At 32.7% G+C, this 6,264-nt stretch overlaps 1 protein-coding gene across 14 annotated transcripts in view; it reads right to left on the reverse strand.

Moving 5' to 3' along the window:
* Positions 1-4,252, reverse strand: part of LOC145286048 (spectrin alpha chain-like) — a 132,536-nt gene extending 128,284 nt beyond the window's left edge. For 13 of the 14 annotated variants that reach the window (XM_080134695.1, XM_080134693.1, XM_080134694.1 and 10 more), the window contains exon 1: positions 2,484-2,832. The gene's annotated coding sequence lies outside the window, so the exon portion shown is untranslated. Of the gene's footprint in view, positions 1-2,483; positions 2,833-4,051 lie in introns of those variants that run through there. The other variant, XM_080134683.1, reaches the window with a different exon arrangement.
* Between the last annotated feature and the right edge of the window lie 2,012 nt (positions 4,253-6,264).

Consider the following 6,264-nt stretch of genomic DNA (forward strand, 5'->3'; position numbering starts at 1 on the left):
AAGAAAATCAAAATAGTGTTGTAAGACTATGTAGCAGCAATGATCGATCCTACTACTACATCGATGCTTTGGGGCGTGATTACTACTACTGCAATTTTTGAAACATTAAACAACATATCGACTGACTCATCCCAAAGTTATGCAGTCAATATCAATAAATGCAAATAAACTGAGATTATTAACTCGTTGCATCTACCCGCTGGGAAAGCTTAGAGGAAAATAATTCAACGTTGTAAATAAATAATAATTGTGTATTTATGAGAATAACTTACAGATAAGACAAACATACGCGATCTTAATATAATTATCATTAGAGATTGCGTGTGTTTGTGTCTCATTACAATAAATTATTCTTTAAGAAAAAGAGATTCTGAAATGTTAGCATTCTACTTTGTGTTGATCATGCAGACAGTCGATAAAAAGTGCCCCCCCCCACTATTAATACGTAAAGCCTTTTCGAAAAATCTTCACCGTCGTAATCTTTACGTTCACCCAAATGATTCGCAATTTGTATTGTATTATTTTTATATTGATTTAATCAAAACAAGAAGTTTTTATTTTTTTAATATTTTTCTTTAAACTCCTCCCCCCTCCACTCAACTATTTTGATTTTTGGCATCATATTTTAAATGTAGTTTTGCTTGCGTGCATCTGCATCATCTGCATCAATATCAAAACAAGATCCTACAAATTGAGAATTATTTGAATTTCGCCATTAATATGAACGATAGGATTTCATTTTTGAAATAAAAACTTGAAATGTATTTAATCTGTAGAGAAATCTTTTTCGGTTTTTTTTTTTTTTGTTTTTTTTTTATACGACAGGTGTACCCGCGGTTCTTGTTTTTCTTTGGGTTTAGAGGCACAACTTACATACAAGCCATGCCATAATAATTTCTAATAGTACGCGCCTCGCCTCTATCATAGTAAAGAACCGAATATCTGCTATCTTAAAGACTTTCCTTGAAAGTTAGTTCAATGTCAATAGTAGTCAACTTATCAAATACAGAGAGGGGGGTAGAAAAAAGAAAACTTCGCCACAAATAACTGACAAACATGGGAATCAATAGCATTTATACAAGTTTGAGGCAAAGCAAAAAAAAAAAATGAATACTTATGCAGAATACGGACTGTATGATTTTTTTTTTTTTAGATGGGATTTTCAAGTTTAAAATTTAAGGCGCCTTTTTTATTTATTAAATTGTTAGGTGAAAGTACAGAATAGTTGGAAAACGTCCTCTTCTCATATTAAGAATGGTTTAGATATTATTTCAGCACGGTTACCGGGTTACTCTGCATAAATATTCAAAAGGAATGATATTTTTAATAATTATTTAATTATTAATAAGATTTACTTGAAAAGATAAAAAAAATATTCTTTTTTTAATTGAAAAGGCAACATCAAAATGGCTCCCTCATTTTTTTTTTTATTGGGGGGGGGGGGTAACTCACAAAAAGTTATTTTGACATTTTTGATTGGCTGAACCGATTTTTGTTTTTGTCAAATCAGTCTAATTACCTGCCGCATACTGCAGCAAAGTTAGACATGGCGCCCCCCCCCCCTCTCCGGTTCACGGTTCAGTATAAAATTTGCAGTGATCGGACCCGTTGGCTTTGGAAGCGATAAACCAACCCTCCAGAAAAAAATGCCAAAGGCAGAACAGAGACATTCTGTTTTTTATACCGAAAGTTTGAAAATTAAATATTAAATGTCAGCGAGACATAAGACAAACATTTATTATAATGAAGACTGAACCGTGCATTTTTCTAGGATTTTCAAGTGAAATTCAATTTTTTACGGTATGTTTTTAAATTGTTAAGTGAAAGTACAGTATAGTTACAAAATGCCCTCTCCCCATGGCTTTTTACATAACATTATTTTAGTACGATTCGTATTCTGCATAAGTACCGATTATCATTGCGATCATGATGATGAGTCATCATCATTGGATATTTGCAAGGTTGCCAACTAGTGTTAAAAAAAAAAACACTAATGTTGTTATAGCATTCCGTTTAACAAATGGCATCAAAATTGAAAATATAATCATTTAGAGGGAAGAAATTATTTACAAACAGACGAAAGCATTTTAGTTTTTAAATCAATCCCTTGCATTTTTATTTTATTTATTTATTTATTTACGCAAATATAAAAGCGCGTTCCGGTGTAGACACATTTAAGTTTTCAAAGTTATAATAATTGAAAAAAAAATATATTAATTTATTATTTCAGGATGCAAAATATGCAACGTTTATTATATCAACTAAGGAAATAATTTTGCATTATTATTCCTGTTGATTTTTTCGTCTGTAACAAGTCGAGATGGACCCCACCCATAGATTCTTGACATACCGAACCAAAATAATGAGGCCACCTGATCGATCTTATCTTTATTGCACACAAACAAGACAGAAATCACTCGAATATCGAAATAAATGTATCAATCACAGTTTTAGAAGAAAATATTAAATATAAGTGTCGTTACCTCGTTAACTGGAAGCAGACAGAACTCCAATTTTGTACCGAAGAAGACTTGAGGCGAGATTAAAACACCGAGGATATGGCGTCTGTGCTAAAATTACATCATGCAACGCCACCCCCTGCTATGATGATGGTGAACATGGGATTTTCGATTCCATAGACCGAGTAAATTTGCATGCGAATGAGGCCAGAATTTTTATAAATAATCTCTCAATTGTTCTCCACAAAACTTATGCAGTAGTTAAAATGCATTTGATAATATATAGCGCTTATTACAATACTTACCGGTAGGGAAAATTAAGTGAATAGAACAGCCCATGTGTCACGTGTCTGCAATGTAGTAACAGAACTTCACATTCTTTACCCCCTTTCTTTCTCAACCAGTTGAGGTAGAAGGGAAAAGTCGATAATCAGCATTAGATAGTCATCTCATTTATTCATCTATATGACTCAGTTTGTTGCTTTGTGCATTTCTAATGTTTAGCTGTAGAATAAAACGTTACATCTACACATAAAAGATTTAAAAAAAGTTTTTATTTATGCCATACATTCTTATTGAAGATAATGATTAAAAATCATTTAATAAAATAACCTGAATACATGACGATAGTACAATATTGGCATTTTATGCAATTCATTAAGGCGGATGCGTACATAATTCATTCAAACATGTCGCACAAATTGAATTTAAAAGGAGATTTTCGTCCAGTTATTATTTTTTCAAATCTTAATGTTTTTGGTTATATATTTTTGTATTTTTATGCTATGTTATGGAATCATTTTTAAAAATAAAAAGCATTTGTTACACCACAATCACTTGATTTAGAAAAGTACCACATTCCAATGGGGTAGGGAGGGGCTAGCTAGCACCTCCACCTAAAAAAAAAATTATTTTTCCTATTTTCTAATTAAAAAAGTAAATATCTTTTCGTAAATGTGGCGAAGCAAAATAAGTTTAGAATTTAGTTTTGAAAATCTATCAAATTCTTAAAAAAAATTTATTTGAAAAAAAAAAATGAGAAAAATGATAAAGACAATTTTTGCTTTCTTTCATAAATTTACCAAATAATGTGATTTGAGCCGAACTGTTTCGTAATTCCATAATGTGAAAAGAACCTGTCGACTCTAAATTGTAAATTCTTAATTTAAACCCTATGTTAAACTATTGTTGAATACGAAAAATTCCTGTAATGTTTAGCATTTATTTATGAGAAGTTCTTTTAATTCGTGCACAACATCTAAAGAGGAGAAAGTAGAATTTTACCACCGCAGATTAAAACAATTTAGGTCAAAACCTCTTGGGTCAAACTTTCCTAGATTCGGCACAGACTGACTTAAACTAACAACTGTGAGTCAGCTATCGCAATAGGCAGGGTATTTCAACACTACACTAGTATACTCACTATTTTATAATTTTTTAAAGTTTTAATTTAAAAATTTGCATAAAAAATTTAAGTCATTTTTAAGTAAACCAATGAAGGCTGAAGCATGCATTGTCTGAAGAAAAATGATGTAATAATGATGTGATGGATGTGTAATGCGATTCTTAAAAGCAGACTTAAATTTAATTACCTTAGTGGAAGATTAAATCTGAACAGTATACAGAGTGTAGAACCAAAGACTTTGAGGGTTAGGGCCGTGCTGAAAATTTCATGGTGACCCTGTTTATGACTTGGCACCTCTAAGAAAACTAAATGTTTGATCTTTGAACACCTTAACTCGTGTGACAGAAACCAACACAGTTTCTTTCTTTCTGAGCATATGGTCACTCAAACCAACCAATCAGGTCTCATCAAAGTGTTATACCAGCAGCAGCTGGCAATACAGTACACAATGCATGTCACTCGGTTGGGATGGCGGCCTTACCTCCTGATTATAGTGTTTAACAAAATTTTGGCTCCTCCATCCCTATCGACTACACTTTTCTCTACAAACTATGTCAGACATTACAGTGTCCTTTCACATTTGCAAAGACATCAAACAGCAGTCTTTTTCCCCTTTAAATCACTGTCAATCAAAACAGAAATTTGACCTACTACAAGAAAGTCAGCAGCAGCTGCAATTTCATCTTCTTCTTTCATGGCAACAATGATTGCCCATCATCATCATCATCAGAGAGGTGACAGTGGCTAAGTGGTTAACAACACAAACTGATGACCTGTGTGTGATAAGTTCAAATTCAATTCATTCCACAGAGACTGATATTTTTCTAGAAAAAATTCTAACTAGAAAGATAGCAGGGAAAAGGAATGCCAACAATAATCATCTGATTCATATGAAATGAATGAATGATGCTTAACAACAACAATAATCCTCATCATGAAAATCACCATCATCATCTGCAAGTTGTTTCTCTGGCCATTCCAAAGTTCTACAACAACTGCATTAAAAGTAACAGCTTCCAGTGAAAATGCCAAAGGACACTCAGCTCAAGATTCACCATTATCATCTAATGGTAATGATCCACCCTTTTTCCTAGCAATTCATTGAACCATGAACTCTTTTCCTAATTGTCACTTATTTTATTTCTTTGAAATAAACACCACCTTTATATTTTACCGCACACACAATTTTGTTTGCCCTTCTTTGTCATTGCTGTATTTTTGTTTGTGTCTCCATTCTTAGTTGTAAGACCAATCACCATAATCAGCTACTTCAGAAAATAATGATTTTAATGTGTTAGTGATACAGACAATGATTTCAATGTGTTAGTGATACAGACAATGATTTCAGTGTGTAAGTGATACAGACAATGATTTCAATGTGTTAGTGATACAGACAATGGCCAGAGAATAGCAGATTATCCAAACTCAACCACAGTTTTGAACATCTCAAAAACTTAGTCAAAAACGAATGAACAAAAAACTACTGAGTCATTAATATTGATTGTTAGAAAATTAGGTTCAACGAAACATCAGCATTCAACTTAACAGCATGTTTCAGCACTGATGATGCAGCCAAACCATATGTGAAAATGCCCAGAAATTCATCACTGAATTCGATGCTATGGAAGAAGTGACACCAGTTTAAAGCTAGTACAGCTTCATATGCATTACTAAATTACTTGACAATTTTACAATTGTTGATTACATTCACAATATGAGAATCCATCAGCTCCCAGTGAAAAGACCCAAGAAAATTCTGACCAGGACTCCTCCTCCTCCTCCTCCTCCTCCTCCTCCTCATCATCATCATCATCATCATCATCATCATCATCATTCTACAGTAACAATCCATCCTTTCTTGTTGACTTACTGAATCATGAACTTTTCTTGATGGTCACATATTTATTTCTTTGAAATATATTTTGCTGCATACATGAGTTTGTCTTTCTTTGCCATTCTCATATTTTTGTCTGTGTCCCTTTTTTTAGCTATAAGACTGATACTCAGCAACCGACCCCTATAACAGAAGAATGGATGAGAGTTATTGGGTTAAGTCAAGGGAAACATAGAAGGAAGTGATAAGGATGAACAAGCATGAAAAAGAGACATTAAACTGATGCTGATGATGATGAAGAAGAAGAAGAAGAAGAAGAAGAAGAAGAAGAAGAAGAAGAAGAAGAAGAAGAAGAATCATAAATAAAGCTAAAAAAGAAAATATCGAGATTAGATTAATGCACATTGAATGATTTTCCGTTTTCGTTTTGTATTCCCAATCCAACACTATTAAATCCTGGAAAAAAATGATTAACTCACTTGGTTATGAATTTCTTGTAGCTTTAGAATTGACACATTTTTCAATCCTATACATCTTTATTGACCAACAGTGTATATGGAAACACA

Source organism: Euprymna scolopes, chromosome 10, assembly GCF_053919585.1.
Source record: "Euprymna scolopes isolate OS-2025 chromosome 10, ASM5391958v1, whole genome shotgun sequence".
Classification (NCBI taxonomy): Eukaryota; Metazoa; Mollusca; class Cephalopoda; order Sepiida; family Sepiolidae; genus Euprymna; species Euprymna scolopes.